Source organism: Nipponia nippon, unplaced genomic scaffold (genome assembly GCF_047370975.1).
Source record: "Nipponia nippon isolate SJK-2023a ecotype South Korea unplaced genomic scaffold, ASM4737097v1 scaffold_9, whole genome shotgun sequence".
NCBI lineage: Eukaryota > Metazoa > Chordata > Aves > Pelecaniformes > Threskiornithidae > Nipponia > Nipponia nippon.
In genome coordinates, this window is record NW_028262413.1 from 4917198 (window position 1) to 4942039 (window position 24842).

The 24842-nt window shown below is 46.7% G+C and overlaps 1 protein-coding gene across 3 annotated transcripts in view; it reads left to right on the forward strand.

Annotated features, from left to right (window-relative positions):
• Window positions 1-24842, forward strand: part of PLXNB1 (plexin B1) — an 83819-nt gene that overhangs the window by 3342 nt on the left and 55635 nt on the right. For 2 of the 3 annotated variants that reach the window (XM_087745485.1, XM_087745486.1), the window contains exon 2: window positions 19656-19717. The gene's annotated coding sequence lies outside the window, so the exon portion shown is untranslated. Of the gene's footprint in view, window positions 1-19655; window positions 19932-24842 lie in introns of all 3 variants that reach the window. The other variant, XM_087745488.1, reaches the window with a different exon arrangement.

Here is a 24842-nt window from a genome sequence, read left to right on the forward strand (position 1 = left end):
CATTAAAGCCCTGGATTTGATTCGCGTTTATTTGTGGTTCTTGTGAGTATCTGATTGCAGGATTACTGTATCTGAAAGGATTCATCTTCTGCTGTTCATCAAAACCACAGGAGGGCTGCTTTTGCCTTTATGGGAATGTGCCAGCTGGTCTTTCATTGTGCTGGTATCATTTCCCTTGTGCTGTTATTGGAGGCGTCTTTGATGACCTGATGGTTGTGACGGTGTCTTTAGAGAAGGTTCACGTTGAGTGTTATTTGAGCATTGTCTGGTTTGGTCTCGGTGCTGGAAGACAATCCTTGGAAATTTCTTGCATATGTTCGTTTTTCAGGGACAAGCATTTGAGACGTTAGGAGCATGTGCACGGTCTTGTGACATGATACCGTTGCTCCAGGAGGCAGGGTAGATGCTTAATTCAATTGGGAAACAGGAATCTCATGTGTTGCACAGTCTTCACTCCAGCGCTGCCCTGAGAGCCGAAAGACCTTACCCTGCAGCACACCAACTCTAGGCACTCTCTAAAAACCTCTTGGAGGGATTTTTGTGAACTGTGTAGCTCTCTAGAACCATATAGGATCTGCCTTCATGCTACGGTTTGCTGTAGTGATAACTGAGATGTGCCCCTGCTTAATAAACTGGCCTGGGTTGTAGTTGCTGGAGCTCAGACTTGCTAAGCTGCGAAAACACGAAGCAGGATGTTTCGACCTGTACCGACATGCAGCCTTGACTAATGGAAGAACCACAGTGCTTTGGTGTGATCTCTTTAAGGCTCTGCTTTTTCTCTGCTTAAGTAATAAATGCAGAGGACTTGTTTTCACTGCTAATAATTTTTTTAGCCAAGTCGTAACTAAGATGTCTGAGCTATTTTGAGGTTGCAGGAAGCAATTTAGGTCTCCTTTTCATTAACTAGAAGTAAGTACTGCCTCCTGATGCTTGTGGGGGGAGAAAAGAAGAAGAAACAAATCGTGTTAGGTGGATTTGATTATTTTTTTTTTAATTGAATCAATTTTTAAATGATTTCTAATATCCTGAATTTAATGTTAGAATTTCACTTTCAAATCCTGCCTGCTGCCCCCAAGAAAGAAAAGGGAGGAAAAATGAAGTAGAAAAGAACTTTATGTTAGCGTGATCTGATAGGAAGATTTTAGATGTTGATCAAAATGTGAGGTGAATCTTCAAACGATACAGAAGCTAAAGAAATTCCCAGGTGCCAGACTTTAATCGCGTTAGTTATTTGCTTGCAGTATAAACACTGGAGGTACCGTGAGGAACACTTCTCCTGTGCCTGGCAAATCGGTGAGATTTCGCATTGCTTTTGGCATTGAAGTTTAACTACGGAACAGCGTGGGACTGGTGCGTTGAGTTTCCCCAGCCTCTGCTCTGCACCAGTGCTGCTGCTCTCAAAACTCCTGCAACTGCATAGCTACTCCCTTTTAGGAAATTATAATTCCTTTTCCTTCTTGAAGTATCTGAACGTTGTAGTTTTATCTTGCTACTTGTATCTGTCCCCTTTCTATCTCCTGTGGAAAGTCTTTTGTCCCTGTGTCACAGGGGCTGTAGGTGGATCTTTGTTATTGCTGTTAGTTTAGCTAGGCTGCTTCTGTATCGGGGCCTGGAGTTTAGGAATTGTGTGACCGCTTGCTCCAAATACCCACCTAGAGTTGTGGTGAGCCGTCCAGTTACACAGCTGTAAGGTATTAACTAAATGGATTGCTGTTGCTAGCAGGCATTATATCTGCAGGTGCAGAGAAATTTTGAGTCATCACCATTTTTATTCTCTTCTGCACTTTTCCTTAATTCTGAATTGAAAGGCAGTGCTGCCAAGTTCTGGTGAAAAAAGATGCCTGTCAGCTTATCTCAGCATAATGTAGCATTGCCTGTCAACTGAGCTGCAAGGATGGGATGCGTACTGCTGCTGAAGTTATCACAAGGAGAATGCGGTCTTTCTTGCGTCCTACCCTTCCCTGCAGCTCTGCCGTGGCAGGAGAGTAGTTGTGCCTGGGACTGTGCAGGTGGGGGACGTTGATTGTATTCAAGCATTTGTCTATGCTGATGAAACTAGTTTTCTGACTAAATTGCATGTCATTCTGTAAATAGAATGGGTATGTTTGACATCTTACCCTATTATAATAATTCTGAAAATTACTACATAGAAGTAGTGTTTTCAGCTTACGGTTTCTGCCCATGTATGCCTATTTCAAAATTATTTTTGTTTCAGTCTGTTCCTTTAGCTCTCCTATACCACACCATTTTACGTTTTGGTTAGGTGACCTCCCTATTCTTGGTGTGGAGTTACCCTAAGAACTGGCGAGCAGCCTGTTTCCCCCCTCTGGTCCTGACTCCTGGAGAATGTGTGCTCTTGAAATCCCTCTGTTGCTTACAAGTGGCCGTGCCCTGTCCTCCTGGGTGATACAGTGAGGAGTTTCTGGGCTCTCTAATCTCCATAAAGACCTGCCAACCTCTGTGAACAGCTGGCCAAGCAAATGCTTGAGAATATGCTCCTGACGGTGCTCTGTGCTCAGCTGGAAGCTCTTCAGACGACAAGAATTTAAAGCACAGGAACCAGGGCTTCAGAGATGCTCCCATACCTGCCAGACCAGACTTTGTCAAAAATAATGTTATCACTGAAGTTGGTGTAGGGTTTTGGACAGCTTGGAGTTAATGGCCCTGAAGCAACTCTCTGCTTAGCACTTTCAGCTTTGATCCCAAGATTTTTTTGCCTCAGACTAACCTTAAAATGCTGGAGAGAGCAATTCTGTTAGTGAATTACCTAATAGCAAATTATCATTTGTGAGAGCATTTCGGTAACTCTTCTGGGATCATCTGTCTACTGTCTTCCATCCACTAGAGTCATGAGCTCTTCTTACCTGTCCTGTGCTGTCTCCTACCTTTAGTGTAGCCAAAAAATGTATGTGCTGGAGAGCTGTAGTGCAAAAGCAGTTCCTGGACTTCTGAATCCCACTGCCATCAGTGTTTTGATCTCTGTTTGCATACTGCTCGACTTCTTGCATACAGATTGCAGTCCATTACTGAATGATTCTGCCCACGAGAATGGTAAAACGGGTGTGCAGCCAAATTAATTGCATGGGAGCTATGTGTGCCCCTCTGGGAAACAGAGAAGTAGTAACCGGGGTCTCTGTTTATTTGCCAACTCTTTTTAGCTAGTTTAGCATTTTGAGAGAAATTGCTGAAAGGAGACTGCAGAAATGTTGAAAGACCTAGGGAGACTAAGGCATTTGTGAATTTATATTCTGATCCTTAGCTTAGCTGAAACATATTTTGGATTGCATTTCATGTCAACCTGCAACTGTTGAGAGAGATTTAAGGCAAAGATTGCAAGGGCTTTTTGCTGCTTGGCCGGCATGTCCGTGCAGCTTTCTCATGGCTACAATGAAGAGGTGTGGTTCCCTTGCATGACTGTGCTTTCTGGGGGACTGCTATCGCTATAACGGGTAGCACTGACTCTCTTGCTGTTCATTTGTTTCCTTGATCTAGATTTTTCCTGTCTTTTTGAGATTTGTAACCAGAAAATGTTCTCCAGATGTGTGACAGCCTACAGAGGTGCACGTGCAATGACAAAATGGCCCTGGGTGCCTGCTACCAGCTTGTCGTCTTGGCAGCATAGGCAAAATTTGAATTGGCAAGAAGGCAGAGCAGTCCCTGCGGCACTGCCATCCCCAAGTGACTCAGTATGCTGAGCTCCTTGGCCACAGTAACAGGCAGTTGGAGTTCCAGTGCTGGAATGCCTGGTTGTGCTCTGTGCCCAGCACTGCTGAGATGATGTAGAGCTAAAGAAAAAGGAGCAGCGAGGTAGAGCAGCTGCCCTACAAATGCTATTCTTGTTCTCTGCGCTACTGAGAGGGCAGCTACCTGCAAGGTTACTCTCCACAGCTGCAGAGATGGGGAGCAGGGGCTGTGTGTGCTGGCAGTGTCGCCATATGAGCAGCTGCACAGGAACAGATGAAAGGGCCATTTAGCCTGTTTTGCTTTTTCTGGGCTTGGGACAGTCAAGTCTCTGTCCTCATGGTGCCCGAGTCACCGTGGCCCCTTCCTTCTCCACGCTGAACTGATCGGCAGGGGAAATGAAAGCCTGTGTCAGTAGCCTCAGTAACAAGCTCAGCAGAGTGCCACAACTCTAAGGGCTTCTGGGGTCGTTCTGACAATCACGCCTTCTTGCTTATTGCATTTTAAAACTATTCCGGTATGTTGTAATGGTAGTGTGTTCTGGATACTTGAACCTTGTAAATGCATTTTCTGTCCATAAAACAGGGAAGGCCTGCTTGCCATCCACAGTCTTGCAAATAACTGTTCTGTTTCATTGCGGTACCGAGGCCTGTACGTACAGGGTGGTGGCATCACGAAGCTTTCCTTAGCGACCCGTATTGATACTGGCCACTGTTCCATAATGCATAACTAGGCTTCAGAACACTGTGGAGAGCTGCCTCTGCTGAAGTCCGTGAATAAAAATTGTAAAGAGTAGAAAGAGTGGGCAAGCTGGTGGCCGTACTGCAGACTCACGTTATTTTGGAGACAACCATTCAAATACATCCACAGCATCCCGCCATCACAGACCTGCTATAGCAGCAGCTCTTGCAGCAGATCTGTGAATGCCAAACTCATTAGCTACGGACAAATAACATCTCAATAGTGTTTACCTTCCAGATGATGACAGTGATGGGCGTCTTGCTGGGAGGAACTTGTATGCTGGCGTTCTGCTCACGCAGCCCCAGTAAAGTTGCACGTTTCTGGTTAAATAGTTTTGAGGTTTGATGTGCTGTTGCTGATCGAAGGTTTGCGTCTGGGCCTGGCGCAGGTGGTTAGCAGCAGCGTACAAGTCCCAGGATGGTGCTGCCCTGAGCAAAGCTGTTGTGGGCGAATGACCCGCGCTTGCACTTCTGAGGTTTCATTCTTCTCCTTTGCCTGTGTTGCCTCCTGACTGTCTGAAAGCCATGGCGCTATGCATCTGTTTACCTTCCTCCCAGTACTGCCAGCACAGCGTGATCCTAACGGGTGCTGTAGTGACAATTACAGGCTCCGTGCTCTCTGCAGGCTGCCAGAGCCTGTTGGATCATCAAAACACAAATGACACCTGGCCGTTCGGCTCTAGGATTGTAACCTGCATCCCCAAGTGCACCATGTCGGAAGCACCAGAAGGTGCAAGGTCCTAATGGTGGAACTTTGCCCAAAATGCAATGTGTTTGTTTTAAGCATGTAGAAATCATATGCATGCAGTGATTCACGAGGGAAATCGTTTCAACCAATATAAACGTATGGAGCATCCTTGTTATTCCACTGTGTAATGAAAAATACATCTCGAAAAACTCTTTTCTGTGTAGAGAAAGCCTGAAACTTTTTGTGCTTATGAAACTCTTATCTCTGTCCTGGGAACTCTCCTCTGCGGTGCTGCTTCACTTGTGGTAAGACTGAAATAGAACTGTCAGTCTACAAATTGGTAGTGATTTCTTTACCGCTCGGTGACCGATAGGAAGATCTGTGTCTTGTGTTTGTCTTCAGGCTGCTCTTTTGTGCGTGCTCCGAGAAGTCACGTCCCTTTGGCCTGTTTTGGACAGAAAGGCGAAAAGCTCAAGTGGGGAAAGAGGAATTGATCTCTTGGGAACTGCAAGAAAAAAAAAAGAGGAGTATTACAAAACTTTGTTCTCAGGGAGCAAAGCGCTTTCTTTAAAATGAAGGCTCTGTTTACATGTGTTAATTCCCTTTGGTTTTTGTGGGATGGAAAGGTCACTTTGTCTCTATCTAAACTATGAAAAAAATCAATGAGCTAATCAATTTCTCAAGTAGATTTAGTCAAAATGAGCGCTGTGATATGGCTTGGGCTTTGATGTGTGAAGGTGTCCCAAAAAGCTGCTAGAAAAGTCAGTGCAAAGCAGCACTGCAAATAAACGTACGGAATTTGTAGGGGAATTTTCTGTCCCATTCACTATGTCCACAGGGTGGGCTTTTTTTTCCCTTGCCCAGTCCCAGCACGGCTTCCTCCTGGTGTTTCTACTGAAAGAATAGATCGCGGAGAGCAGATCAACAAAAGCAGTCATGCAGTTCACTTGAGCGGTCATGCATAAATATGAGCAGACTTTCTGCTGTTAAAACCGACGGGTAGCCTTCCCTGCCACCAGCTTTCCATAGGCTGCATGTTTCCGATTCTTGGAGCGATTTTGAGGATCTCATCCAAGGGGATGGCGTCCCTGATAGCCAGCCAGGTATTAGCGTTCCCAGGTAGCTGGGCTGGGGGGGTCACGATGACAAATAAGTTTCTTGCTTTGAAAATACCAAGTTAAGGATTGATAAAAGCCATGTGTTTCATTCTACACTACTGCCTTGGAATTATTATCTTCGGAGTGGTATAATGGGCAGAGCCCTTCCTGCTCTCGCACTGACCTGCACCCAGACCTTGGCCTGTGCTCCTGCCCGCACGCAGAGCATAAGCTCTCTGCCTTGTGCTCTGTGCGAACTTAGATGTGCATTTGATATACAACACAAAATGAGGACTGTCACTAAATGGAAATACTGGTTGGAGGTGGAATTCCCATGGGCCTCCTGCTAGAACAGAAGCAGTAGAAGGTACTAGTCCTCGTCATACGGAGTGCCTGGGTAATGTCTACAAGGGATTAATGCTTTTTGTGCAGTGACCTTGAATCACCCGAGTCTTTGGGGGGATTTGAGATGGGTAGTTACTGGTTTTGATGTATACTTCGGAGGGTATATTCCTCTGAAGGGTTTGGTTGTGTTAATAGTAAGAAAGAGTAGCTGGAAAGAACCAGGTGAGTACACGGCAGCAGGTGACTGTGTTCACGTAATGTGTTTCTTAGCATGTTTGACTTGGAGCCGTACAATGGTATGAATAATTGATCTGTGCCAACATCAACAGCATACCTCATAATTGTTTAATTAGAAGAAAAAACAAAAAGGATGATGCATCTGAAATGATGGGTTACTGGGGACGTGTCAGAAAGTGGTATTCCTAGTAGGTGTCTTCAGCGAGCATCACTACTATACTTTGTGCTGTTCAGTAGTTCATCAGTATTCTGGAAATAAATCTAAAGCCACTGTGAATATTGGTTCAGCAGAGAAGCAGGCAATGCTGAGGGCAAATTCAAAACCATGGCTGGAAATGACAGGTCTGTTGGGATTTTCTTGCTTGAAGATCCTGAATAGTACGTTAATCTTTGGCGGAATGGGGATCAGGTAGTGAAGTTTTCCTTGGAGCTTTTGGAGGAATGATTAAATGGTGACTAAGAAAGATACGAGCTCCTTACACTCAGTGGAGTCAGGTAATTGACTCTTAGCTAACCGATACAATCTTTGCAGTCTATGATTTCTGTAGCTCCTCCGTTACGCTGTAAAACGGGTCTAGTGAAATAACATTCATTTGATACCAGCAAGTATAGACTTCTGTGTGCCAGAGATGCTGATCATTCACCAGTTGTGTGCTTCACCAAAGCAGTGACCTGAAGAAGGGGGGTGGGGGGAGTGTGACAATCAAATTGATATTTAAAAAAAAAAAAAAAAGGTTCTGAGTTGTTCAAGCACCAAAGAAGGTGCCTTGCAATGAAAGTCTGACAGGACTGATCTTTTGATTGCCAGAAAAGCTATTGAAAGGTGACTTGGTTAAAGTACAAGCATAATTGACTCTGAGGAGCTACTCTTTAATCCAGCAGAGAAGGAATTAATGGCTCAAGGCAGAAGGCAAACAAATAAGAAATTAGACTGGCCTTGCTGCCAGAAAGAATGATAGAGCCGTTGGAGCAAACTACTAGGGAGTAGTGAACTTATGCTTTGACCTCCAAGGGCCCCTAGTCTAGATGCCATAAACCACAACATTTCACAGAACCACTTAATGGGTTTTGGGGAGGTGTGAGCGGATAAAATGGAACGGTGCCTGTGTCTTGGCAGGAAGCTGGAGTGGTCTTACCTTAAATTATGTGACTCCGACTAGTCCTGCTGCAATTGATTTCTGTTGTTCTGTGCTTTAGAAATAACCCCAAGACTAATGCAGCTGTGGTCCTCATCCCTGGGTTTTTTCCTCCCAGCCTTTGTTCGTGTCTAAATGTTTTATGCAATGTAAGCGGTACATCCTGGATATCAAGAGTCTTGTTCATGACAGGAGTGTTAACTTGAGCTTTGTACTTCAGATGTCTCCTGAAGAATGAAACCTTTATGTTTTTCACAATATTTCTTTCACCGTTACGGTGATCTTTCTATCTGACCTGTCTTGTGGTACTTATTTTACTAATTAAGCGTCTAGGAAAGCAGAGTTTTATTAAGCAGCTGGTGTGTAAACCCAGGTACACCGAGGAACAGTGTTTACTTAAATGCAATTGGAATTTATTTCAGTTACTTTCATTCATCATCTCCTGTATTCAATGTGGAAATCCTGTACAAGAAGTAAATCTGATAAATGCCAGCCTATGATTGTTTCAGAATAACTTGTGATTGTTTACAGGCTGAAAACAAATGTATAGTTTTGTAAGGCCAGACAAATCATTGAGTTCATGTAGTCTGACGTTGTGTAATGCAAGTCAGTGGGCTTCCATGAATTTAAGCTAAACATCTAAATTGAGACTGAATGTTAATAAAGAGTTGTGAGTGGAGAGCTTGCCATGCCAAATATGTTTTAAGATATATCTGAAAAAAGAGGTTTGGAAAACAGACCTTGGTCTGCTCACTCCAGAAACCTGCAATTAGCAAATTATTAACTTTGTTCTGTATGGGTTAACTGAGGTGGTACTTGCTCTGTTTGGCTTCTGATTGACTATATAATAGCCAACATCAGCAATCTCTGTCCTGTGCTGGATTGTGAAGTCTGCTAATTAACACATTAGTTTAATATCGCTGCTGCCAACGTTTGCACTGAAGAACTTCGCTTTTCTTGGCCGTATGGATGGGTGGGAATATCAAGATCGTATTATGCCTCTGTGCTCATTCATGTGTGATGCTTTGTGCTCTGTTTTTCCCAAGATGTCTAATCAGGCTGGGGGCTGAACAGTGAGTGCCTTTTCGGAGAATCTTTAACTGAAAGGTCAAAATAAGCACAAGGCCTGGAGACAAGTCTTGCTGTCTGTCTCTCACACACAGCCCCCCCCCCCCCCGCCCTCCTTTGTGTCTGCACCTCTCTGCATATACATATGTACGAGTCCTTCACCCAACACATTCATCTGTGATGCCTTTCTTGAGACCCAGGGCTTCTAAGCGCCCTGCTGCCAGTCAGGGTCTTCCCCAACAGCGCACAGCTCTGCAGGCTGAATCTCACGCAGCAATCTGAGAGTTTGTGTACTGGGGGCTGGGGGGGATGAGTTGTGGTCGGGGAGCTCCTGGCACCCACCTTCTGATGGGTCTGCTGGCTTTCCACCACTGCTGTGCAGTTACCTGCCTGGCGTGTGTGTGTCTCGATTAACCACGTGTAGGTAGACTGGGATTTCCCTTAAAGGCAGTATTTGCTTATAGACTGGGATCTGGTGGTTCTTCAAGGGAGTGGGAAGGAAAAGATGCCTTACAGAGGGCTCCAAATGGTGCCGTGGAAGCTGAAGACTTGGGTTTGCGGTACAGATCAGGTCTGACATAAGTGGGATTTCTTCACGCTTATCCTGCGCTGCTTCCCATCCATGCACTGTAGGCTCTCCCTGGAAGCTCCCTGTGGGAGACCATAACAGTCAGGAGTGGGAGATGTTGGAATCTGGGTATTTACTCCAGCTCTCAGGGTGCATCTGAAGGAAGATGCCTTTGTTTTAGTAAATGAGATTTATATTTAAGGTATTGATGGGTTTGCGTCTGTTGCAAGAGCATCTGAGGCAGTCGGCTCTTTTGCTTTTCTTTTACTGTCACTGTTTCAGCCCTGCCTTGGCTATTCCCTTCCTTTACTCACCAAGTGCAACTGGAAATGAGGTATTGAAGCAGCCCATCTAGTGTTTTGTATGCAATCTAGCAAATGTTAGCGCTGGAAGTTGGACTCTCGCTGCTGTTTGTCTGGTAACATTAGCCTCTGTTGTTTCCTTGTCCTGCTTTTGAAAAATACTGGTTTGGTTTCTGTGTGAGAGGTGGTTGGCCCATAAATGTATGCCAACCCACCTAATAATTCTTTTCAAAAATCCTTCCTCACGTCTTTTCTGTTACATAGTTTGAAAAGAATTAAAAAACCCAAACACCTCCCTTTACCCCTGGAAACAGCACTGGTCTTGTTCTGCTGAGCTGACTGCGGCTCATGCTGACCAGTACTGTTCCCTTTGTCTTCCTTTATTTTAGAGTTAAGCTATAAGCTGTTTAAGACTGGGCTATTTTTGTTTTGTACTTTTGCAGGATATTTTACAGGTGTCTCCTAAATGCTAAAAAAAAAAAAAAAAAAGGCTTTTAAAGGCAAAACTACCATCCGTGTCGGGGGAAGATGGTCATTGCTCTAAAAATGAAGTTTTGTGGGTTTGTGCTGATAAAACGTTTTGGCAAGCACATGCCTGAAGAGAGGAATGCCTCGGTCAGGGCCGGACTCATGGCCATCTTCCGTCTTTAAGTTGGATTGCCTTTTGTCAGCCAGATGCCTTATGATCCCCACCTTCTCTTTCCATCCCTCTTCTGACAGTAGCTGTGGGTGCTCAGCAGGGGCTTCGCCGCCGTGTTTGCTTTAGCTGGGGAGGTGTTTGCCTTCACTGCAGAATTCCAGCTTCCAGCTGCCGGGGAAACCTGGAGCGGTTGTGTTGATTTATTAGGGCACAGTGCGCCTCAGGAATGCCTTTGCTAAGGAGCTGGGAGTGATGGAAGGGATCCTGCCTGATGCGGCGTGAAGCCTTCTTGTTACTCTTTACAGAGACGCTAAGGAGGAATTCCCCAAAGCAAGGTAAGAAAAATAGTTCTCTCAGCTGGCTACTTTAGAGAGTGTCAAAGTGAGACTTCAGTTAGGTTTCCCTGGCGTAGAATCAAGAAGGTGGATGATAGCTGCAATTTTAAGAGTGCAATTTTAAGTGAGTTTTTGGTGGGAGACGATAATGTGAATTGCCCGACCGGAGGGTTTGTATGCTTTTGGTTTGTGTTAAGAGCTGGCATTCCTGAGCTACTGACTAGGGCTTTTTTCTAGGACTTGGCTTTGGGCCATCTGAATGTTTTGCACTTGAAAGAAGCAAGTTTCAACCTCTTTGGATTTGCAGACTTCTAAACATTTTCCAATAGAGATAGGGCAGTGAATTTGCTTTTTTAATTACCTTTGCAGACAACAAAAGTCTATGGACTACAAGTTTAAAAATCACGGACACAAGTGTGTTTTGCCTGTAGCGAATTCACTAGAATACCTTCACCTCTCCGTCATTTGTCCCAGCCATCTGACACGCACCCCTTATTTTCCTTTCTTTTCTGGCACGCACACACAAATATGCGTTTCTGGACTTTTTCTTTCTTTTGAGATTTTGGTGGCTGTTGCCCCAGCTGATCTGAAACCAAAACCTAGGAAAACATTGGGTGTTTATCCAGGGTAGGGTGGACAGCCAGTCACTTTGTGTTGATCAAGTATTTGGTAGTTGCAGAGTAGGTTGTGTTTATGGGGCATCAGTGCTGAGAAGGAATTTCCTTTCCTGGCCGAGGTAGAAAGACTGTCCACGTACAGCTTTCTTCCTTTGCTTTAGCATTCCTTGAGGTTGTTTCCTATTTTACAAATGCATCTTTTGAGAACTGCCAGGAAAACGTCTCTCTCAAATGGAAATGGAAATTTCTGAGCTCACAGGGATGAAAACCTTTGGGTCTGTGCTCACTGAGTGAAAAGAGGATTACCAACCAGCCATTCTTCAGCGTGCAAAGCGGTGGAGCAAAGTCTGCAGAGACTCTCCGAAAGTTATTGGCTTTCCTCAGGAAGGGTGCTTGTGAATCGAATTGAATGAGTCTGGTCCCGTCCTTCTTAGCTTCCCTGCTGCAAGTACAGAGGGCAGTGAAACTTTGAACTCGGTAGACGCTTGAATAAAATGGGAAACTTCTTTTTGAAGTAGATGTCTTGGGAACAGGTCTAGAGCTAGTGTTCCTGCATTGCCGTAAGAGAATTAATGGGTTTGTGACTGCATTTGGGCCTGATAGAAAGCTGCGAGGCAATGCTGATTTTTCCAGAACTATTTGAAGGCTTCAGAAATGAGGATGGTCTGCTGGAGGAGATGCAGATGGCTTATTTTCACTGGGGACTGTTAAACCTGCCAAAGTGTAAACTGCATCTTAACAGAAAGATGCGAGACAAGGCCTGCACATCTCTCCCTCCTAATTACCACAGCTCAGCTGCTGCTGTCTCTTATGCTTACACATCTGAAAGGTGACAATGACAATGTCTTGAATGGCAAAGCAATAGCAGGAAGGCTTTTTTTTTTTTTTTTTTCTGTAGTCTGGAACAAAGAAGTTATTCAACCAATAGACAAGAATATCCTCATGAAAAATCTTCCTCCTAGAAACTGTGCTTCATGAGGCCACTGGAAGTTTTGTAGGTCTCTACAGCTTGTCTCCTGAGTGACTACAGGTAACCCATCAGCCCGTTTCATCCTCTTTCCCACACCAACAGCCTTGGGAATGTCCACCACAGCAGCGGGACTTCCATTTTTGCTGTCCCCGCAGCTCTGCACCAGATTGCCTCTGTACACACTACCTTTTGAAGAAGCTGGAAGGCTCTTCTTGCCTGTCCTGGCAAAAATCTCCAGTAATGTTTTCACAGCAGTCACTTTAGTTGCCAGACCTCATCACTCGTGGCACGCAAAAAAGATAGTTTTGAGTATGAGCTCCTTCTAGAGGAGCAGAGAATTCAGGGGGGAAGGATAGTACTGGGGTTGTGATTGCATTGCAGTGGTACAGAAGGAGTGGAGGCAGTGGCAGCTCCCAGCTGGTCTGCAGGTGACAGTTTGGGATTTGGTGTTTCCCTGTGAAACTCTGTTGCAGGTTGCAGTCTCTCAGGGCAGTCTTGCTGTTAGCTATTAACTTCTTCAATCTCCCCTCACCCGTGGCCTTACCCCGTTTCACTGTATCCCTGTAAATCTGGTTTAAGAAACAGCTTGGTGAAGTTTCTCTTCCTGCCTCCCCGCTTCTGTTGAGCTCGGGGAACGCGCTGGCACCCGAGCCTTGGCAGGCACATTCTTAGTGCCCCCTTTTGCTCTGTCCCTTGCCCTGTGAGCAGTCCCTGGGGAGCCCTGTGCCCGGGGCAGCGGGCAGGACGGCCTCTGATCAGACACTGTGCGATGGGCTGGTGGGATTCCGCTCAGCTGGGAAATAACAGCAGAGGAAAGGCAAAACAGTGCTGAAAACCCTGGCTTTTTTTAGCTGAGAGGAGAATGTCCTTCTTCATAGGTAGCCTCCCGCTGCTCGTGCCCATACATAGCCCCTTCCTGCTCACCGTCCCGGAGCATTTTCTCTCACTGCATCAGGGCATTCAGGTTAGTGCAGATCTGAAGGAGCAACCTATATTAAGAGATTATTCTGCAGTGGTGTTTGCCTTGTTTCTGCAGAGGGCTCCCCTTTTTAAGTACTCAGCTGCCTACTTCTGTTTCCTCTTCTAAGATGCTTCTTCAAGTGTACTGCTTGCCACTGTCTTGGACCCTACAGCTCTTCCATTCCCCCTTGTAACAGACAGCTCCCTTGGCCTTTTCACAAATAGGGAATAAAAGTTGAAGTGAGGGGATGCCTGTCCATTTGTATCAGCCTGGGAAATGGTGGATTTCTCTCCTGAGACCATTGCCTCAGGCGTCTTGCCAAAAGACATCTAGTCTCTATTCACTTCAAACACATACAGTTCCTAAGCCAGAAATGTGGAGAAAGCTTGTGAACTGTGATCAACAGAAGGCCAGACAGCATGACCTGGTGCCTCTTAAAAATCAATGAACTGAAGAGCTGTGACTTCTGGATGCTTGGGAAGCGTGAGCAGGCTGCAGCACCTGCAGCGCAACGTGAACCTGAAGAGGCTCACAGGATGACCAGCTCAAACATGGGTCTAACCTGTATTTATGGTAGGAAAATAATCTGAAATCTGAGCAAAAAGAATGAGAATTTGCGTAAATGAGGTGTTTTGGCAAACACAAGCAATTACCTTCTTCATAGATCCTGTGTACGGGCTTCCTTTCTTCAGAATATGAGGAACTTAAGGCAAATTTTACTTTGGAGCTAAAAGGCGTGTTTTTAGCAAAGGTGGTGCAAGTGGAATTGGGATGGACTCCAGGCCTTTGGTGTTCCCGAAGAAACGCAAACAACTGCAGAGCAGGGTATAGCTCAGATCCTTTTGCCAGTGTGCTTAGCAGGCAGCCCAGTACCAGCTCTGGTTCAGTCCTTGACAAGTGACCTCTGTCACTGACCGGGAACATAAAGAGCCTCAGTGAGCTTTGGCTGAACTGGGCTTTTGCCTGTCTGCTCCTGAGAGAGAGTAACCTCAGTGTTTCCCCTCCCTCCCTCCCCCCCGTGTGTCTGTGAAAATACTAACTTGATTTAGCTGCCAAAAAAAGACATTTGAAAAGTATACATTGCTCTCCTGTGTCCTAACTTCTGTAAAATATGGGTTACGGTTGGTTCCTGTATATGGTGCTCAGTAATTTTACAGAAGAGCAAACGGCACCACTACAACTATCTACACAACACTTCATACAGTGAGGTCTTAGTCTGTACTAGGGCTCCAGAGTGCTATTCTGAGCATTATGAACCTGATTATATTTCACATAGAGCTCAGATGGCTCAGAGCCACGCTCGGGATATTAACTGTTTCTATTAAGCTTTGCCTTTAGACATCCTTCTGGCAGAGCAGGGTGGTGCTGGATGAGCTAGCGTTCCCGCAGCAAAACAGTGTGTGCGTCTGTGCAGTTAGGGAGTGTGTTGTATTTGATTTGCACAAGGGGTAACCTGAGTTCCAGAGCTTGCTAACATAGGGATGCTCAGTGTAATCGTCTTTTCAATATACTAGTTGTGTAGCTGCTGGTGTGGGGGAGACACTGATGTAGATGTATAGAAGTGCAACAGAAACCTTACAAAGTGCTATAAATGTATCGTAAGGGATAAATCCGTCTGTAGTGTGTGATGTGACAGAGTATGTGATAAAATGGCATTGAATGTGGTTACTTGTGGTTATTCACAGCCTGTGTCCCTGAAAGAGTGTTTTTAAGACTTGGTTTGTGAGGAAAGTAGCTTTAGGAATAGTAAAGGTCCTTCCCACTTCTGTTTTCAAAAAAAAAAAAAAAAAAAAAGAGTTTCTTTTCATGATTTGCATCACGTTTTGCGCTCTTCCAGGTTTTGTAAAAACAAACCCCTGAAAACCCAAACAGCAGCAATAATAAAAGAAACCCTCTGCAGATGACCCAAACAAAGTTGATGAGTTTCTCGCTGTTTGAACGCACGCTGGCTCCCGGGTGGGAGCTGAGCAACTCTTCCTTCATCACCCCCCAAGTGCAGGAAGAGATAAGAGAAATGGGTGTAATCCTGCCCTGGCACTGGCTGAATTTGAAGCACAGGTACGCTGCAGACAGCTACGCTGAGCTGGGAGCCCCCATGGCTGCCTTACGGAGGACAGGGGGGTAGGCAGTGTTGTATGGCTGTTTGGGGTACGCGGCGCTGGGATAGAGAAGGTTACAGGTTTGCTCGTGGGAGAAGAGGGATGCTGGAGGTGGCAGCGTGTGCTGTTAGGAAGGCAATCTCTCATCTCTCCCTGGAGGCAATGAGACTTTCCCTTCGCTGGGCTTGGGGTTAAACCCCTCTCCCAGTAAAACTGCAGTTTGCAGCTCTTTTTTCTGCAGTGGGAGGGAGATGAGACTGTTGAGGCAAGGACTGTCTACCGTGCAGGAGGCAGAGATGAGTGGATGGAAATACCCCTTGTGCCATGTGGACCCACGTGCCACTGGTTATTCATGCTTGGGTTGATGGTGAGGGGCTGAGTTTGTATGTGTTTTATCGATGAATATCCCCTTCCTCAGAAAGCAAATAGCTGACATTTTTACCTTGCAAAGGCTTTGCTCTCCAAACTCGGGCCTATAGCGCAAGGAAGGCACGCGATGGTCTTGGTGTTTCTGTGCCTTCTCAGCTGCTTTTTTCATCGTGGACTCCACTGGCCCTGAGATTTGGATGCATTTCCCTCTGCTGCTTCGCATTAAAAATGATCTCTAACGTGGGGAAGCAGTTTGTATGGTGGAACCCATCAAAATAAACATGAGGTGATGGTGGTGGTGGTTGGAAGGGCTTGGATAGACACGGTAATTGGTCTGGGTGTTGTAGTGAGGGGAGGGAGAAGTGGGGCTAGGAAGGGATTGCAATGGGAATCGGTCCCTGAAATAAATACCGCACAAGTGGGGCATGAAGGGATAAGCGGTATCCTTCAAATCAGATTCTGTGCCTGAGCCTTCCCCCAGAATTTCCCGCAATTTAGACAAATGGCCAACATCAGATTTTTAAGTGGTGTTTGTGCTGAACACTTGCAGGAGCGCGTTCCCATCCAGCTGCTGAGCAGAAATCCTCGTTCTTGGGTCTTGCTGGGAGCCGCTTTGCGCTTTTCTGTGGCAGCAGCTTTTGCAATAGGAGCCCCCCTCCCCCCCGCCTCAAAAAGGATGGCTTTTTCTGTGAAAGAAGCCAGCGTAGCCGGGCAGACATTATCCCCTTGCCGGAAGGAGGGATCCAGGCTCCCTGGGGAGGAGGGGACGGGGGGAGCGAGTGATTCATTGCAGCTGGCTGCAGTTTGGCCTCCTCCTCTCTCTTTGCCCTGGGTGCCAGGGAGTGACAGCTTGTGGGCAGCGGGCCAAGCTGTGAAAAGAGGAGTGTGTGAGGCCTTCAGCTTTCTCATGCTTTATCAAGCTGCAAAGAATAGCTCGATATTCAGCCAGTGTTGGTGCAGGTCAGGAGAATGGAAATGCTGACTTAACTCCTGACATGCCGGCTGATTGCTGACCGCACGCTCTGCGTGGAGCGAGGGCTGCTTTGTACGGCAGCACGGCTTTCGTACAGCGGCATGCAGAGCAAAAGGAAGAAAACGTGCTTCGATGCGATGATGAAGATACCTTTCTGTTAAGTGGGCAGCCTCTGGGACTTGCTGGGAGTGTGGAAAGATGGAAAGGGTGCTCTCCTCTCTTGGCTTGCTCTCTGTGTGCTGGTGGAGGATGGAAACACTGAAAGGTAGGGCAGCAGGACCGGCGGGTGTCCTGGGAAAACGTGAGGGACAGTGGTGGGTGAGTGGCAGCTCTGCCCTCGGCTGTCCTCCCGCTCGTGGCACAGCGCTGCGGGTGCTGGTGCAGGCCAGCCCCATCCCCGGGCAGTGCCCGTCAATGTAGGGAAGCAGTGGCCTGGGGAGCAGGATGGGGACAGCCCTGGAGCTGTAACCCTTTGCTAGAGGGCCTGCCAGAAAGGCGTCCCTGTGGCGGCGGGCTCTGCGGAGGGCTGCCCGCTGGCGCGGAGGGAGTTAAGCGCTCCTCGTCGGCTGGGGGTGAGCCTACCTCGGGGTGTTGAGCTCCATTCCCACGGCTTTTCCTTTCTGACCAGGGCTGGGGGAGGGATCTCGCCTGGAACAAGTAAAATGCCCGGAGGCTGGAAAACAGCACCCTGGAAAACAGCACCCGTGGCCCCTCTGGCCTTGTGTTGGGCTGGGAGGGATTTGAGCTTCACCGCAGGGTGGACAGGGGCTGCTGGCCAAGGCCGGGGTCTGTCGCCGCTCGGCTGGCCGCTGGGTAAGGTCATGGGTTTATTTCCCTCCTTTAGGCAGACCTAGATGGCTTTGCAGGCCATCGAGTCCCTGCCTAAAGGACTGAAATAAATTATTTCTCAGCTGGAAGGATGTAAAGCAGAACTCAAGTCCCAGCAGTTCCATGAGCAGATCGCAGCACAGGTTAACACGCAGGGTTTGTGGCTGAGCGAGAGCAGCAGCGTTTGAAGCAGCGTCATTCGCTACAGGATCTGCAAGTTTCTCAAAGGCGTAAGATAGCAGGGCCCTTCTGTCCTGATGCTGACTCCACCTTCTCCTCCTGCACCATTTTGAGGTGTTGAGTTGAGCTGTTTAAAGCCCTGAGGAGTGGGAAGAGAAGGTGAAAGTCGGAGGGGCCGGGGAAGGGAGTTAGCGGGTGCTCGGAGCACAGCCTGCGGCTGCTACGGAGCCTGGATCCCACCATTTCTCTATCAGCAGTGCAGGGGGCTGGGCGAGCGAGAGGGCTCTACCGCATCCCAGTTTGCTTTGGAGCTGAGTGTGTCTCTGCGTGGGATACTAATCCTGGCCAGCACCAGTTTCCCAGCAGAGGCAGGAGGGAGTTGAGTACCTGTTCAGCCCCTAGAAATACTCTCTGAAGTCCTCTCTGAGGGCTAAGGTGTGCAGTGCCTATTCTCAACAGCTTCTGAATTCAAGGCAAGGCAAACTGATGTGAGTGAGTGGGACTCAGTAGTAGCGTAAGAGAGAGATGTACCATGGGCTCGGAGTGCAATTCCACGGTTTAATTCTGCCTGTGCTGTGCAGACCAGGTTATGGCAAAAAACATGGCAGATGTGTGGTTGGAGACTGGGTTTTAGTTTGTGCATGGGATATTTGGCTTTGCTCCCATCCCAGATCCTCTTTGCGATGGCTGAAATACCGTGATCCTCCCGCTTGCTGTGCTGGCCCCTGTGGCAGGAGGATCTGGAGGGGGAGAGGGTTTGGGAAGCGGTATTGTCTGGGTGGGCAGAGGCTTCACTTCTGGCAAGGCCAAGGGAGTAGCCTGGGTCAGCACCTAGGTACAGACATCAGCGATGAAACAACAGGGTCTGTGCAAATAGTCTGCAAACACCAAAGTACATAGGGATTTTTCCTGATGGATCTTGCTGATTGTTAGATGCTAAAAGCCTAATTAAGAATGGTAGGCAGCAGCCCTTGTTCGGCTGTCCACATTTAGTGCTCGCTGAGCTCTGCTTTTCAGTATACTGCAGCTCTTTCCTCTGTCCATTTACTTACCCAGCAATGGGAAATGTGGCCGGAGTGAGAGCCGGAGCCCTGGTCGGATCTGAGCCCCGTGCGAGGCGGACCTGCGGTGGATGCACAAAGAGAAACTCTCGCCTGGGCTGGCGGGAGCTGGGGACCCAGGTGCAGTGAGCGCACCAGCGAGAACTGGCTTTTCTGCTGTGCTCCTGCAGGGACAGGGGGTGTGTTCCCATTGTGCCTGTTCTGGTTTGCTCCTGTCAAGCCTCTTCTCATTATTCTTGCCTTGAGCTGTCTCAGGCCTGAAGGCAAAGTGCTACAGAAGGCTCTGTAGGCTTGCCCTTGAGAGAGGTGCGGTCCTTGGAGAGTGGCTGTTCAAGGGAAGCACTGCAGTGGGCTGAATTGAGGCTGTTTCAGGCTGCACAGCTCTGAGCTAATCTCCCAGAGGCAGAGACATTACTCACCAATCAGGAATGTGTCTGTATTTTTCCTAATGAGAACAAAACATTTTATCCCTGTTCATTAGCAGAGAGTTAGGGTGTACTGTTGCTATGCCAACAGACTCCTCTCCCCTGCAGACACACTGGGGGTGTCCTTCGTGCCATGGTTAGAAGGGTGAACGGGAAGGCTCGTTCTGGCAGGAAAAAGATCCCATTGTTTTCCCAGGGCTGCCTGGACTTTGTGCAGCTGGCCAGACCTTGCCTTCTCGGGGGGAAGGGAACCACAGCGGGAGTCAAGTGCAACAGAGATTTAATTTATTGGAAAAATAGTCTTTGCATTTCATGTTATGTTGTTTTTTTTCCAGCTTGAGGCACGCTCTTCAATAAGAGAAATGAAGGTGTCTCAACGTTCCCAAGAGTCCAGATGGTAAGCAAAATGCGCCGGGAGCCAGCACTGGGACGCCCATGGACTGCCGCAGCCCTCTGGGCTCCTCCGTGTTCCTGATCATTTCCGATTGCGTGGCCAGTGTAATGCTGGGCAGCCTCTTCATGCTGCTGCGTAACGAACCCACCTGACGAACTGTACCACCTGTGATTAGTTGGACAAGTGGGTTCACCAGGCACGTGGTCTACTGGAAAGAGTGAGTGGCTGTATGTGAGAATATGCATGTGTTCCCTTTGCAAAGGGAACATTCCCTTTATGTAGGGAAATCCTGTGAAGGACGGAGGGCATCTCTTCAACAGAAGGTTTATCTGTAGAGTTCTGCTGTAAGCGGATGTATTTACTCCAAAGGGTGCCTGTCTATTTGCTTGTCATTTTTGTCTTTGTCTTGGTCCTCCTCCCCAGCTGCGCCCCCCTTTCTTGAGGGACGGGTTGGGATCCGTGGGTTGCAGTGGTGCATAGGTCAGGCCACTGTACACCTTTTGCAAGAGTCTCCTTGGCACCTCTGGTGCTGCACTTTCGTCTCTGTTGCAATGTAAAAAAAAAACTTTTAAACTTTGAATTTTCTGTAGAAGGGAATGAGTGTAACCTAGAGATGGAAACAAACACAACAAAAAAGCTACTTTTTGATGGTGATCTATGGCCAGAAATGGGCCAGTGAGTGTTGCCAAATCTGAAGACGGTCTCCTGGAGCAGGGGTGATGTTCATATCTGGCTGTCAGTCACCATGGAGTGTGATGAGCTGCTTTGCACTGGCTGAGCTCTGTGATGTTGACGGCTATAGACCCTTGAAGAAATGTCTCCCTGAAACTGAGTTCTCCTTTCAGGCTGCTTCCTGTTAAACAGGATAGCTGCAACTCCTATTTTGGTTTGCCTGGTGAAGCACTCTGTAAGTGAAATGTGTGGAATTTGAATACAGGAATTTGAATATCAAATGTAGGGTGGTGCAGCAGAGATCCCAGACTGAATGAGCTGCTGGAGATCTGCAGATCTGCGTGAGCTACTGGTTGGGGAGTGAAACCCTGGCACCTGGACACTAGGTGCTGGTTTAGATGAGTCACCGACTCTTGCACTGGAGAGATGAGTATCGCGTTGGAGCACTGGGAGTACAGGAGTCCTTCATTAGAAGGATGTCTTCTTGTTGGACTTGCAGCTATAGCAGCAGGAGGGCTCAGCAGAAGTAAAAACAATGAGCAAAGCCAGACATCAGCCCCTAGCCCAGACTTCTCTCTGTGTGCAGCCTGCGTGCTTTCAGTTTGGTAATAGACCTGGATTGAACTCTTGGATGGTAAAGAGCAAGTTTTCGGAAAACCTGTTTCAATCTGGAGCCTCCAAGAATAAATCCTGAGTACGTATAATGCATGTACAAAGATTGGTGAGTCTGGTTTCCTCAGCTTTGCATTGCTCTGGGTGCTTCAAGTAAAACCACTAAATCAAAGCTGTTTGAAATAGGGAATGAGTAAGTACTTGAGATGATGTGAATTCAAGCCAGTCTCTTCTGGATCCATGCTTTCAAGGTACATAAAAAAGAAAAGACCATAAGGAGGACAGAAGTCTGTATGTTGTATTCCTTGAGATATCAAGCTGATTCTGTCCAGATCCTGTTGAAAAAGTGCTCCAGCAGAAGTGCACTAGAGGACATGCTTTCTAGTACCGTTAAGTGCAAAAGATCATGGCTGAACAAACCAACTTCTGAAATGTGAGTTACAGTTATTACCTGAGCCGTGCTCTACTTCATTCTTGTGCAGCCAGAGTAGCAATTTGGTGTTACCTAGGAGAGTGTTACTTGTTCCCTCCTCTTCTCTCCCCTCCTTTTTAAGCAGTGTAGGGGCTGATTTTCTGCCCTGTCTTCTGTGGACCACCACTTTTTCTTTTTTAGAGTAAAGATAAACATACAACTGCTGTGCTGTGTGCAAGGCAAGAATTATTCAGGAGAAACCCTCGCCTTCAAGGGGTGGAGGGCACGTTTTTCCAAGCTGTGATGATGCGTTCTGGCTGTAGACGTTTCTTTCTCTTTGCTTCCTATGCCTGGCAAGCGGTTCTGTATAATGTGCTCTCCGCAGAGTGGTCAGAATAGTGGGGAGTTTGGGTATTTCTAAACCTGGGGCCAGGTACTTCCTTCATATGTGATGTAAAGCCTCCGCATAGCTACCTCAAACTCCAGCTCCAGATGTGGTATTTCAATGAAAGACTAGTCTAAATGGCTCTTGGGTCTTGCATCTTGTTGTCTTGCAATTCTGTTTCCGAGATGTCTCCCACAGCAGGCTGAGCTCTTCTTTACTGGGTATGGGTGCTCCATTTGTTTAATTACTTAACCTTGTAACAACTAGATTCTTGTTTTGGTAGTATCTGAGCTTCTCTCAATGGAAAAGTAATGCAGACCTGCATTGTCACATATCGACAGTGAGGTAAAGAATAAAATTCCAAATCTGTTTCTACGTTTTGTTCTCCCCTTTGATCAGGACCAGTTATGGGCCGTCTGGGGGGTGAGGTGTTCCTTCTATCCCTTAGAGAATGGTTCAAAGCCCTAAATTGTGAGGTAGGTTTGGTTTTTTTGAAATGCTGTTAGCACTGAGTATTGTAACTCTAGGTAATACATCTGCCCTCTCTTGAACTCTGTTGGATTTTAATGGCCTCGCTGCTTTTTCTTTAATTCCAGTTACACTTCTACATCTCTGCATCTTTAAGAAAAGGCCTGTTTGACTCTTAATAGTGGAACTGGCAGAGGACAGAGAAAAGCCAGATATTTCAGCCTGACAGGAAAGTTTAGGTTGCTCAGTGAGCTAAGCGTGTATAAATAGCAAAGTCCTATATCTGATAATCAAGAATGTAGGAGGCAGTGGGGATCACTGCATTTGTGGAAGAAATCACTCAGGATTTTGAGGGAGTCATGATAAAAACAGTGTCCAAACCCAAATATTCTTATATGATTCTGTAGGAAAACAAGGTCCGGTAAGGATGTTGTTGTTTTATGTAGCATCAAGAAATCACTAAATACTGTGCCCATACCTGAGGAAAAAAATTGATGGATTGAAACGTTCATAAAGAACATAGGATAAAATAAAGCACTGGCACGCAGCCTTTGTCATGAGGGATATATCCTTCATCAGGGCAGGCTCAATCAAGTATAAGGTAATTTGTATTTTCAAAGTACTAACAGGGAGAGAAAGTTTTTGAAAAATACGCCTGATTCTGGAGGAAGAGGGTGTAGCTGGATGCTGTGGCTTGAAAGTAAACTTGCTTTTGAGCAAACTCAGTTTAAGAAGTTAGGCTGAATATTTTAACAGAGAACTACCTGACTAGCAATTCACTATAGCAGTTGGAAATCCCGCTGTATTTAATAACCATCCCGCTAGTTTCTTCAGCTCTTATGGAAGCTGAGGTTTTTACAGCTTTAGGAGAACCATTGCATCTTAAGAAAGGTATCTTCAGTTATTAGAAATGGAACAGCAGCAGCAGTGACCAGAGGTGCGGATTACCTTCCGTACAAAGAGCAGCTGAATAAACGGGGAGCCTTCCACCTGCAAAGCGATGAGTGAGAGTTATCTTCAGATCCTGGATGGCGTGGAAAGGTTAGAGGGGGAGCAACCTTTTTTTTGCCTCTTCCATTACAAGTATGAATAGGTATTAAATGGAGCCAGCATGTAGTAAGTTTAAAAACAAATAATGACTTAGTCCTTGATGTGTGCAGTTAACCTGGGAAGCTTCTTGCCACAGGATGTTGTGAATGCCAGACATCCGTGTGTATTTGAGGACAGAGGGCAGCTCCATAGAAGGAGCTATTGAAGGTTACTAAATGCACAGAAACCACCTCTATCCCAAGAAATCCCTGAGCTGCACATTGTTGAAGCCTGAGAGAGTATTCAGGGAGGTAAAGTGCTACTACGTGCTTACTTCATACTTAGGTTTCAGGCCATCACCAGAGAACTGCAACGTGGTTTGTCAGCATGGAGCGGGAGGAGGGATACGAATAAAACTTGGGCCAGCCTCTGTTTTTACAGCTTGTGTTCTAGGTTGGTTCTGTGCTGGTTGTGATGTACTGCATGCACCTCTTACTTGCTAAAGGCATTACCTGTGGGCTGTTGGAGTCTGCAGACTGTTGACTCGAGTCTGAAGAGAGGTGGAGAGTGTATTTCTGGAAACGGTGCAGCTAGGAAGGGTGGGTGAAAACAAATACTCTAAGCAGAGAAGCTGGCTTTCTCCCTTTCTCTGTGGCATATACTGTTCGTGCTGCTCTGAGATGGTATGTGTTTTACTGAGTTACAGAGACTGCCTTACTGCTGATAGCCTAAATCTTATTTGTGTGAATTTTCCCCCTTTAAAAGAGTGTTTCTTGCCTGGTAATGGACTGTAACTTAATTTGAGCTAAAATGGGTGATAAGCAGATGTATAAACAGTACAATCCCTGTTCCAGAGCTTTTTCAAACTAAAAATGTCATGGCCTACGTGAGGCTCATACTCTTCAGAAGTACTCAAAACACTGGTCTTATTTTAGGTCCTGTCTAAACATTTAAAAATAACTCGAAAATAGGGCTCATTTCTAGATGCTTCACCCTTGAAAGTCTGGTCTTGCACTTGGTTTTAGATGCTTACCCAAATCTGCAGAGGGCACAGAACAGGACAGCCCTAATTGTTCCTTTGAACTTTTGCTTTCTCTTTCAGAAGGAAGAGAACGATGTCAGGCTATCTGTCTGTTTGTCCCTAGGGACATGGTCTCTGCTGTTAGGTAGTGTCCTTTTTTTAACCTTTTGTTGACTAGCTTTGCTGCTGTGGTCCTTGGGGAGCAGCTACAGAAAGCTGACCGATAACTAAGATGACGTATTTTCTTGGAGGCGTGCTCTTATGACTGAAAACAACTGAGCTGATGTATTTTGGGAAATGATAGCCCCTTTGCAAGGATACAGAAACTGACTTGTCTGCATCTCGTATTCTGTAGTGAAAGTCACTCCATGGACTGGCTGAGAAGTTGGTGCTCAGATTGCAGCTATGAGGAGCACAGACAGGCCTGGGGCTGAGACAAGAAGCCAGGTGGAGCACATACAGGATCAGGACAAAGGTCACGTTGGGGAAGACGGGGACTAGGTGGAGTGGGCTTAAATTCCTTTCCTGT